Source organism: Megalobrama amblycephala, linkage group LG20 (assembly GCF_018812025.1).
Source record: "Megalobrama amblycephala isolate DHTTF-2021 linkage group LG20, ASM1881202v1, whole genome shotgun sequence".
Lineage (NCBI taxonomy): Eukaryota > Metazoa > Chordata > Actinopteri > Cypriniformes > Xenocyprididae > Megalobrama > Megalobrama amblycephala.
Window position 1 is genome coordinate 32,057,908 of NC_063063.1, and position 12,233 is coordinate 32,070,140.

Sequence of the window (12,233 nt, forward strand, 5' to 3'; positions counted from 1 at the left end):
ATCTGTCTGTCGCTCATCCCGTGTGGTTTGTGTGGTGCTGATTTTTATGGGCTGCTTATGGGTTTGTTTTAACCCAGCTATTGGGTTGTTTTAACCCATCGATTGAGTTGTTTTAACCCATCGATTGAGTTGTTTTAACCCAGCAATTGGGTTGTTTTAACCCATCGATTGGGTTGTTTTAAACCATCGATTTTAACCCATTGATTGAGTTGTTTTAACCCAGCGATTGGGTTGTTTTAACCCATTGATTGGGTTGTTTTAACCCATCGATTGAGTTGTTTTAACCCAGCAATTGGGTTGTTTTAACCCATTGATTGAGTTGTTTTAACCCATCGATTGGGTTGTTTTAACCCATCGATTGGGTTTTTAACCCATCGATTAAGTTGTTTTAACCCATCGATTGAGTTGTTTTAATCCATTGATTGGGTTGTTTTAACCCATCGATTGAGTTGTTTTAACCCAGCAATTGGGTTGTTTTAACCCATCGATTGAGTTGTTTTAACCCATCGATTGGGTTGTTTTAACCCATCGATTGGGTTTTTAACCCATCGATTAAGTTGTTTTAACCCATCAATTGGGTTGTTTTAACCCATCGATTTTAACCCATTGATTGAATTGTTTTAACCCAGCGATTGGGTTGTTTTAATCCATCGATTGAGTTTTTTTAACCCATCGATTGGGATGTTTTAACCCATCGATTTTAACCCATCGATTGAGTTGTTTTAACCCATCGATTGAGTTGTTTTAACCCATCGATTGGGTTGTTTTAACCCATCGATTGAGTTGTTTTAACCCATCGATTGGGTTGTTTTAATCCATCGATTGAGTTTTTTTAACCCATCGATTGGGTTGTTTTAACCCTTCGATTTTAACCCATCGATTGAGTTGTTTTAACCCATCGATTGGGTTGTTTTAACCCATCGATTGAGTTGTTTTAACCCATCGATTGAGTTGTTTTAACCCAGCAATTGGGTTGTTTTAACCCATCGATTGAGTTGTTTTAACCCATCAATTGGGTTGTTTTAACCCATCGATTTTAACCCATTGATTGAATTGTTTTAACCCAGCGATTGGGTTGTTTTAATCCATCGATTGAGTTTTTTTAACCCATTGATTGGGTTGTTTTAACCCTTCGATTTTAACCCATCGATTGAGTTGTTTTAACCCATCGATTGGGTTGTTTTAACCCATCGATTGAGTTGTTTTAACCCATCGATTGAGTTGTTTTAACCCATCAATTGGGTTGTTTTAACCCATCGATTTTAACCCATTGATTGAATTGTTTTAACCCAGCGATTGGGTTGTTTAATCCATCGATTGGGATGTTTTAACCCATCGATTTTAACCCATCGATTGAGTTGTTTTAACCCATCGATTGAGTTGTTTTAATCCATCGATTGAGTTGTTTTAACCCATCGATTGGGTTGTTTTAACCCATCGATTGAGTTGTTTTAACCCAGCGATTGGGTTGTTTTAATCCATCGATTGAGTTTTTTTAACCCATCGATTGGGTTGTTTTAACCCTTCGATTTTAACCCATCGATTGAGTTGTTTTAACCCATCGATTGAGTTGTTTTAACCCATCGATTGAGTTGTTTTAACCCAGCAATTGGGTTGTTTTAATCCATCGATTGAGTTGTTTTAACCCAGCGATTGAGCTGTTTTAATCTATCAATTGAGTTGTTTTAACCCATTGATTGGGTTGTTTTAACCCATCGATTTTAACCCAACGATTGAGTTGTTTTAACCCAGCGATTGAGTTGTTTTAATCCATCGATTGAGTTGTTTTAACCCATCGATTGGGTTGTTTTAACCCATCAATTGAGTTGTTTTAACCCATCAATTGGGTTGTTTTAACCCATCGATTTTAACCCATTGATTGAATTGTTTTAACCCAGCGATTGGGTTGTTTTAATCCATCGATTGGGATGTTTTAACCCATCGATTTTAACCCATCGATTGAGTTGTTTTAACCCATCGATTGGGTTGTTTTAACCCTTCGATTTTAACCCATCGATTGAGTTGTTTTAACCCATCGATTGAGTTGTTTTAACCCATCGATTGAGTTGTTTTAACCCAGCAATTGGGTTGTTTTAACCCATCGATTGAGTTGTTTTAACCCAACGATTGGGTTGTTTTAATCCATCGATTGAGTTGTTTTAACCCATCGATTGGGTTGTTTTAACCCATCGATTGGGTTGTTTTAACCCATCGATTGGGTTGTTTTAACCCATCGATTGAGTTGTTTTAACCCAGCAATTGGGTTGTTTTAATCCATCGATTGAGTTGTTTTAACCCAGCGATTGAGCTGTTTTAATCTATCAATTGAGTTGTTTTAACCCATTGATTGGGTTGTTTTAACCCATCGATTTTAACCCATCGATTGAGTTGTTTTAACTCAGCGATTGAGTTGTTTTAATCCATCGATTGAGTTGTTTTAACCCATCGATTGGGTTGTTTTAACCCATCGATTGAGTTGTTTTAACCCAGCGATTGGGTTGTTTTAATCCATCGATTGAGTTTTTTTAACCCATCGATTGGGATGTTTTAACCCATTGATTTTAATCCATCGATTGAGTTGTTTTAACCCATCGATTGGGTTGTTTTAATCCATCGATTGAGTTGTTTTAACCCAGCGATTGAGCTGTTTTAATCTATCAATTGAGTTGTTTTAACCCAGCGACTGGGTTGTTTTAACCCATCAATTGATTTGTTTTAACCCATCGATTGGGTTGTTTTAACCCAGCGATTGAGTTGTTTTAATCCAGTGATTGAGTTGTTTTAACCCAGAGATTGGGTTAAATGTTTGCCCCAACCTGCTGGGTAGTTTTATTTAACCCAACTATTGTTTAAAAATTACTGTATGGCTGGTTTAAAATCAGTTGGAAATTAAAAATCAGACACATAATTACAAGAGGCAACAGTAATAATCAAAAGGTGAACACTGATTTATAAGCAATTTAATAAATGTTTATTATTTATTAAACGTATTAATAAATGTTAATTTCCAGCCTATTTTGGGTTCATTTTAAGCCAGCCATAGTAATTTTTAAACAATAGTTGTGTTAAATAAAACTGCCCAGCAGGTTGGGGCAAACATTTAACCCAACTGCGGGGTCAAAACAACCCAATCACTGGGTTTGTCCATATTTAACCCAACTTGGGTTGTTTTTAACCCAGCATTTTTCGACTGTATAATGAGGTGGCTCACTGTATAAGGCTCTATCTTATTTCTGCCTGATGTTTAGAACAGCCATTTTGTGCGAGGAGGGTTTAAACAGATCGATCTGCCCACACCAGAAACAGGCTGATTAAGGGAAATATTTTGTCAGAACCTGAAACTAAAAGCGGCCGCATCATTTCTCTCAGAGTTCACAGTTTTCAGTGTTGACCGCAGCAGGGTAATTATCCTTCGTTTACCATTCCTGGTGTTAGGTTGATGTAAAGGGCAGGGTGTTTATTCATTCACATTCACATATATAAGCCTCATTTTAAATGTGCATCCGTCTCTGTCTGACTGTTCATGTACAAATGAGCAGAAGGGCTTTACAACATCAGAGTTTCAGTTTTAAACTAAACAGTTGGTGGATGTGTAGACGTGGATCATTGAGACGCATGAGCTGCGCACGACGTACAGCAGAACTTGAGCGACGTCCAAAGCCGTTCATCTGTCGATGTGTGCGGCCAATTCATCAATCGCCGCTGCCAGAACGTGACAGACATTAGACAAGCATGTATGAGAGAAACAAACAAGCAGCTCCGTTGATGTTTTCTGCGCATCACCAAATGCCTTTCAGTCTAGTAAATGTTTCTGTTTCAATCATAATCGATGATTAAAGCAGTCAGATTCATCGGCAATCCTTCTAAATGGCTAAAGAGGTGTTTCAGCTTTTGTTTGTGAGAATGAGTACTCATCTGAATTCAGATCCTGCTCTGTAAATTCATCACCGCTTGATTCTTTCTTTATTGTGCAGGAGCTTGTTTTAACTTTGAAATGTCTGTGAATTAATTAACTGAACGCAGAACAAAGAGTCCTGGACTGTATAAAAGAGGGTTTCTATCTTCAGACGGCAGCTAACCGTCTTATCAGCACACATTTGTTGTATTTAATTACTTTCAGCTGGAGTCATTATTTTCCAAAATACAAATGAAAGAACTCAAACTCAACCAACACCTGAAATGTAAATGAATCCACTGATCTCAGGTACAATGATTCGCTGATGTCTGCTGGGAAAATAATGGCATCTCTAGTGCATTTTCCAGTGAACTAGACATGAGTCTGATTGGATTTGTTTAAGCAATGCACACACTAAGTTGGGTTAAATATGGACAAATCCAGCGATTGAGTTGTTTTGACCCAGCGTTTGGGTTAAATGTTTGACCCAACCTGCTGGGTCATTTTTTATTTAACTCTACTATTGTTTAAAAATTACTGTATTGCTTGCCTAAAATGAACCAAAATAGATTGGAAATTAACATTTATTAATAAGTTTAATAAATAATACATTTATTAAATGTTTATTAAATTTATTAAAAATGTTTAAGAAATGTTCACCTTTTGATTATTATTGTTGCCTCTAGTAATTATGTGTCTGATTTTTAATTTCCATTCCATTCAATTTTGGGTTCATTTTAAGCCAGCCATATAGATATTTCTGATCAATAGTTGGGTTAAATAAAACTGCTCAAATATTTAACCCAACTGCTGGGTCATTTTTATTTAACTCAACTATTGTTTAAAAATTACTGTATTGCTTGCGTAAAATTAACCCAAAATAGATTGGAAATTAACATTTATTAATAAGTTTATTGTTTATTAAATGTTTATTAAATGTATTATAAATGTTTAATAAATGTTCACCTTTTGACTATTATTGTTGCCTCTAGTAATTATGTGACTGATTTTTAATTTCCAACCAATTTTGGGTTCATTTTAAGCCAGCCATATAGTAATTTCTGATCAATAGTTGGGCTAAATAAAACTGTTCAGCAGGTTGGTCAAACATTTAACCCAACTGCCGGGTCAAAACAACCCAATCGCTGGATTTGTCAATTTTCATCCCAACTTGGGTTGTTTTTAACCCAGCATTTTAGAGTGTATTCAGAACACATAATCCCAATACAATCTACATTTTCAGAGAAACTGCCTGACTGTGTCATGGTGAGCGAACGGTTCCCAAACCTTCGACAAAGACATTGCATGCCAATTTTTAAGTCAGTTGGACTAATGGTGAAGTAGTTATTTCATGTTTTTTTCCTGTTATAGCGCCACCAAGTGGCCAGTCGCCATGTATTTTTTCATGCAACCTTCGAATTAGCTCTTACACAGGTGTGCCAAATTTGGTGAAAATATCTAATTCTGTTGACAAGTTATAGCCATTTTAGTGGCTCTACCCACTTCGAATGTTGTGGCGGCCCTTAGGGACCGTGAATCGAAATTTGAACTTTTCTTGATAATTATTGACAATCAGATTCTAGAGAATCTCGCTTCAGTGGTTTGGTTCCGATCGGGCCAAAAACCTAGGACTAGCTCTCAAAAGTGTTTTTTCAAAAAATCCAAAATACCTGAAATTTTCACTAGAAGCCAGATTACATTTTCAGAGAAACTGCCTGACTGTGTGATGGTGAGCGAACGGTTCCCAAACATCCCTATAAATGGGTAAAAACTGTCCAAACGCCCACTCGAGCTTCTCCTCTTCTAATATCGCCGGTCTCTGGCCTACGGTTCAGAGCAAATCATGTCATGTTCTGTAATGCAGCTTTATCTGTCAGCAGCTAATCAAATCCAGATCCTGCAATGGACCTGAGCTCGGCTGATGCTAATTAATGTATATCCTAACGACACGCGCCACTGAACACAACATCTGATCGCTGCCAAGACTCCAGATCAACTGAGACGGACTCCATGTTCTCCAGTAGAGAGAAACTGACGGAGCAGCTCCAAAACGGGCAGAAACCTCCCGGATGAACAGATAAAGAGTCCTCAGCTGAGACGGGCAATCACAGAAAAATGTGCAGCTCATATTTCATTACAAACAAGTTACATGATGAAAATTAAGCCTGATCTGAGGAGCATTAAAGATCTGCTAAATAGTAACATTACTGTACGCTCATGAGAAGGTCTAGTTCAGCCAGAAATGATCATTCTGTCACTATTTATTCACTCTCATGTCATTTCAAACCTGTATGACTTTCTTTCTTTGAAGAATGATGGGAACAACACAGAAGCCCACTGACTTTCACTGTATGGACAAAAAAACATCTTCTTTTGTGTTTCACAGAATTAACAGCTTGAGGCTGAGTACATGATGACAGGATTTGCATTTATTTTTTTGCATGAACTGTTCCTTTATATTTCCTCCATTGATTGTCAGTCACTTACAAAAATGCATTTTAAGAATGTTTTGCTAATGTTCCAATTAAGTTATAAAAATGTTATTTCTGAATGTTCTCTGAACATAGTTTTTTAAATGTTTTAAAAACGATTTTTTTTCTTGGGAAAGGGAACATTCTATTTTAGAATTCTGCAAACAATATGGGAACGTTACTTTTGAATGTTCTCTGAACATTCTGAAACAATTAGTAACGTTTAAAAAGCGTTTGGCGAACGTCCAACAAAAATTTTCAGAAAAAAACACTCCATAAATGATGTTTTGAGAACTTTAAAGACCAAATAACTTGCACTATTAACGTTACTGGAAGAATGTTTGTTCATAACTTTGCCAGAACATTCCCTGTTAGCTGGAATAATACAATAAAATCTAATTTTCATCACTATAATTCCAAAAACTAAATTAATTATAGCTGCGAGCAGCAATTATCGGGGTTCAAGAGTTTTAAGGCCTTTCAGCACATGCATAAAAAGGTATAATGTTTTATTTAACATGCATGTAACCGTCTCGATCATAGATGGAAAAGAACATTTGCAGCCAATACAGGCAATTTACCATAGTAAATATGTGGTTAATAAAGCTTTTTAACAGTTATCGAGGTTGAGCCAAAAACCTAGGACTAGTTCGCCAAAGTTGTTTTTTGAAATAATCTCCGATATTTAACGAACGATTCGATGGACAGCGGCGGTCCTAGAGGCAAAGTTGCTCAGAATGAGGAGTTCTACCATGTGGTACAAAGTGGTGCAAAAAATTGACTAATACCCAATCCTTTATGTACACGATAAATGCAAAGACGCCCTCCAGTGGACAATTTCTTTCAGGCCTCTAGGGCCGTGAGTCAAACAGGCCCAGTGAGTTTCATTGCAATCAGCCTCCATAAGCCTTGTCTGATAGCACCTCAAAATTCATTGGCCAATGGCAGACATGTTTTTTGAGATACACCAATGTCCTCATAGACAATCATGACACCTCAGACAAAGACACTGCATGCCAATTTTCAAGTCGATCGGACTAACGGTGAAGTAGTTATAACCATTTTCATGTTTTTTTACCTGTTATAGCGCCATCAAGTGGCCAGTCACTGCATCCTTTTTCATGCAGCCACCAAATGAGCTCTTACATAGGTGTACCAAATTTGGCTAAAATATCTCATTCCGTTCACGAGTTATAGCCATTTTAGTAAAAGTGGCTCCACCCACTTTGAACGTTTTGGCGGCCCTTAGAGACCGTGAATCGAAATTTTACTTTTTTTTTGATAATTACTGACAGTCAGACTCCAGAGAATCTCACTGCACTGGTTTTGTTCCAATCAGGCCAAAAACTTAGGGCTAGTTTGCAAAAGTATATAAATATAATACCCAAAAGTTTCACTAGAACGACAAACGGCTTGAGCCAACGGCTAACGATTTAGGAGTTATGAGTGATTTCGTACTTTTGACCGCTGTAGCGCCCCCGTCAGGCTGATCGGGGTGAGCCTTGGTGACGTTGTAGATGGTGTGAGTACTACCAGCCCTCAAAGTTTCAAGTCTCTACAACTTACGGTTTGGTCTGATCTACATGCTTGAACCCTTTTCTGCTGAATTTAATATAATGCCACGATGCAAAAATGCTGCTTACTGGACCATCATCACCATAAACTGCTGTCGTATGTGTTAAAATGTCAAAATTCTCCTTTTGTATTTAATGAAAAAAACAACAGCATGCAGGTTTGGAACGACATGAAAGTGATTAAATGAGAGATTGATCATTTAGAGGTGAAGTTTCCCTTTAAGAGTGAGATTCAGACAGAACCTGAAGTAGTGAGAGAGAGAGACGGGCATCTGACAGCAATTAGAGATTGAGACACAAACCGTCTTCCTGCGCAGAGATGAAATGATCAGGAATAATTACAGTGATGATTCTCTCCACCTGCTCCGAGTCTCACAGACCTGCTGAAAGCGGATGAGGGATTATAAAGCAACTAGTTGAGTTAGTTGAGATCGGTCAGTCAAGTGTTGATCTGTATCTGTTCACTCACAACACCAGAGAGCAACTACTGACCTGAGATCACTACTGTGACCTGATGTCTAGTGGTTTTGCTGCTAACCCTAACCTGAATGATATTGGTGCATTTCTTCTTGTTTTGAGTGACGAGAGCTGCATGATAGAGAGTGAAGCGTTGTGGATGTTTCTAAATGCGACTGCATTAAAATAACATCAGAAGAGCTTTTAGACTCACGGCGATCAGATGCCAGAACTCATTTACAGGAGAAAGCATCCAAAAACGCCCCTCACACAAACTCATGTACATTCATGCATTTGGCAGAAGCTTTTATCCAGTCAAGCTTTACATTTCAGTTCATGCATTCTCTGGGAAACACATAAATCTAATGTTGAAATATAGTGCACAAGACACACAGAGCAAGGGTTTTCACTTTCAAAACTCAAGAATGACATCACACGGGATAACCGTGTTTCCATCCGAGCTTTATATGAATTTTGGGATAACGTATAGCAAAAATGCTTGATGGAAACGCCGAGATGTGCATAACGCTCACACAAGCTGTGATTCTTAAAGGATTAGTTCACTTCAGAATGAAAATTTCCTGATAATTTACTCCACCCACATGTCATTAAAGATGTTTGTTTTTCTTTCTTCAGTCAAAAAAAAATGAAGGTTTTTGAGGAAAACATTCCAGGATTTTTCTCCATATAGTGGACTTCACTGGGGTTCAACGGGTTGAAGGTCCAAATCTCAGCTTCAAAGAGCTCTACATGATCCCAGACGAGGAATAAGAGTCTTATCTAGAGAAACCATCGGACATTTTTTTTTTTAAAAATACAAATTTATATGTTTTTTAACCACAAATGCTCATCTTGCACTGCTCTGTGATGCTCCACGCATGACGTAATCATGTTGGAAAGGTCATGTTTCTCTAGATAAGACTCTTATTCCTCGTCTGGGATCATGTAGAGCTCTTTGAAGCTGCACTGAAACTGACATTTGGACCTTCAACCCATTGAACCCCAGTGAAGTCCACTATATAGTTTTACTTGTATGCTTTTGGTTAAATTTTTTCTCAGAAGTGCTTCTTTGCATTCTTTGGGTGACAGGGGAAAACACTGAAATGGTAGACATGTTCCTAATATGGTAACAGATGACATGAGGGTGGGTAAATTATCAGGAAAATCTCAGTATGAGACCGAAACTAGAGGAAAGCGTCTTCAAAAAGCCCAAAAGAGTTATTTTAAGGGGCTGAACTCTTCTGACACACAACAGAAACTGACTCAAACAGACCGTCACTCCTCCAGCAGCTCGTCAGTAATCGTGTGTGTGTGTTTCTTCTCAACAGGTGTCGAAATCGAGCGTTCAGAGGGTCCGACTGCAGGACCGATGAATAAACAGGCAGATGGATTTACTGAGACACACGGGATGAAGAACTGAGCAAATATTTGATTTAACAGTTGGACCTGAAGAGGCTTTGGCTCTGAAACCACAGAGAGTTTTTATATAGAGTCACATTAAAGAAGATTCATGTGCGCTGAATATTTATACATGTGCTGATGAAGAGATGTGTTCACACACACACACAGCCTATAAAACTATAAAATTGCAACAAAATCAAAAGCAAAGGTGTTTTCCAAATTTGAAGTTATATCACAAAAAAAGGTTTTAAAGTAGTGTTTGCATAGTAATGCAATTTCCAATTTCAAAGCGGTTGTCACAGGATGGATTTTGAGTCTTTTAAACTTTCAAATGACGTCTAATTTACTAAAATATTTGATAGGGGAAAAAAGTCTCCTGCTAATTCAACACTGACATTTAACAAGATATAAATAAACAATGAAGAATAAATGCATGAATCACACACTGAACCTACACACACTCCATTATAAAAGATTTTCCTACCAAAGTTACAAAAGACACCCGATAAACACCCAATAAAATACTGCAGACAAGACCGTGTGTGTGTGTGTGTGTGTGTGCATTTTGTGATTTATGAGGACACACATTTGTATAATATCATGGGTATTACACTGGTATTATGATGTAAACATTAAAGATGAGGACATTTCATGAGTCCTCATATATAAATAGCTTTAAAAATATACTAAACAATGTTTTATTAAAAATATAAAAATGCAGAATGTTTTCTGTGATGGTTTAGGAGTAGAGGTGGTGTAGAGGGAGAGAATGTACAGTTTGTACAGTATAAAAACCATTACGCCTATGGAGAGTCCTCACTAAGATAGAAAAACAAACCTGTGTGTGTGTGTGTGTGTGTGTGTGTGTGTGTGTGTGTGTGTGTGTGTGTGTGAGGGACTGAGGGAATGTGAGCAGAACTGACAGAGAGCAAAAAAAAAAAAAAATGCAAAAGAGAAATAGAGAATCTTAAACAATAATGATGAAACATTAAAATCCGAAACTCTGAATGGAGCCATCAAAATGACTTATTAATGAAATATTCTTATATTATTTCAATGCACTCTGTATAAATTAATTCCTATCCTATTGCAATGAATGTGAACTGGGTTTGAGAGACTCAATGATTCTCCTTCTGCTGACAGAAATCAAACTCTCTAAACACAAAAACCAGCAGAAACACACAAAACCACCGCAGAGAAACACTTCAGAGTCAAGCACACACAAAAAACAAGAATTCAACCTCCAAAACCAGTGAAAAAACAACCACATCGAAGATAAAGATGGCTATAATAACTGATTTTTATCTTATAATAAGCCTAAAATAAAAATTGTTTTTACTATAAAAAAATATTACAAAAGTTGATCAGTCAGGACTGGACTGAATTCGGGTAAATAATATTTAATAATAATAAAACTCATATAAAAAGCCTATGAATAATTATTAATGTATCGCAACTCAAAACTTACGAATCTTTGAGTCCAAACTGAGTCATTTAGATCCACCTGAAGCGATCAGTCCTCATCAAACATCATCATCACTTCATCTTCATCTTTCTCCTCATCACTCCAGCAGCTCCGACCGCATCTGAGAGGATGATGGATTCACGGTTCGGGGCGGGATTCGGTGTCGGTGACGTACTGACGTGTCGTATTCCCTCATTGAGTGTGTGTGAAGCGACAGGTGCGACGCGATTCGGGACGCGGAAAACGCGACGCGACGCGACGGCCAGAGGCTCCCTGCGCGCGATCTGATGGATGAGTGAGTGATCTGAACTAACCAGTTCAACCTCTGAAGAACTGATCAGTAACAGAATAAAGAGAGAGAGAGAGAGAGTTTAAGCCTGTGGAGGCGTCTCAAACCCTAGTAAGATGCCTAACTAGACAGCAGCAGTTCTGGTTTTGACATTGTGCAGCATCTAGAACGAGAAATGTTGACTGGATGATATATTTACTACTTTTATTCAGCAATGATGCATTAAATTGAAGTCATTTATTTCAAATTTTTCTTCATCTTTCTTTCTGTTCATCAATGCATCATGGTTTCCACAGAAATATTAAGCATTGCCTGAACGGATTGTTTCTGATGTTTGACACTGAAAATCTAAATACATCTGACCAATCTTCCAGAGAAACATCACACTGCCCCCTACAGGAGAACAACACCTTCCTGAAAACCAGAATATAACAAACAGCAACAGTCATTGCTGGAATATGTGACCTTATAAAACCAGTCATAAGGGTCAGTTTTTTTAAATTGAGGTTTATACATCATCTGAAAGCTGAATAATTAAAGGATTAGTCCACTTTTAAATAAACTTTTCCTGATAATTTACTCATCTCCATGTCATCCAAGATGTTCATGTCTTTCTTTCTTCAGCTGAAAAGAAATTAAGGTTTTTGATGAAAACATTCCAGGATTATTCTCCATATAGTGG

The 12,233-nt window shown here is 37.5% G+C and overlaps 1 protein-coding gene across 1 annotated transcript in view; it reads right to left on the reverse strand.

Moving 5' to 3' along the window:
• The window catches only part of chrm3b (cholinergic receptor, muscarinic 3b), a 32,341-nt gene extending 20,605 nt beyond the window's left edge, over nucleotides 1–11,736 (reverse strand). The window contains exon 1 of the mRNA XM_048170066.1: nucleotides 11,266–11,736. The gene's annotated coding sequence lies outside the window, so the exon portion shown is untranslated. The remainder of the gene's footprint in view (nucleotides 1–11,265) is intronic.
• Nucleotides 11,737–12,233: the final 497 nt, after the last annotated feature.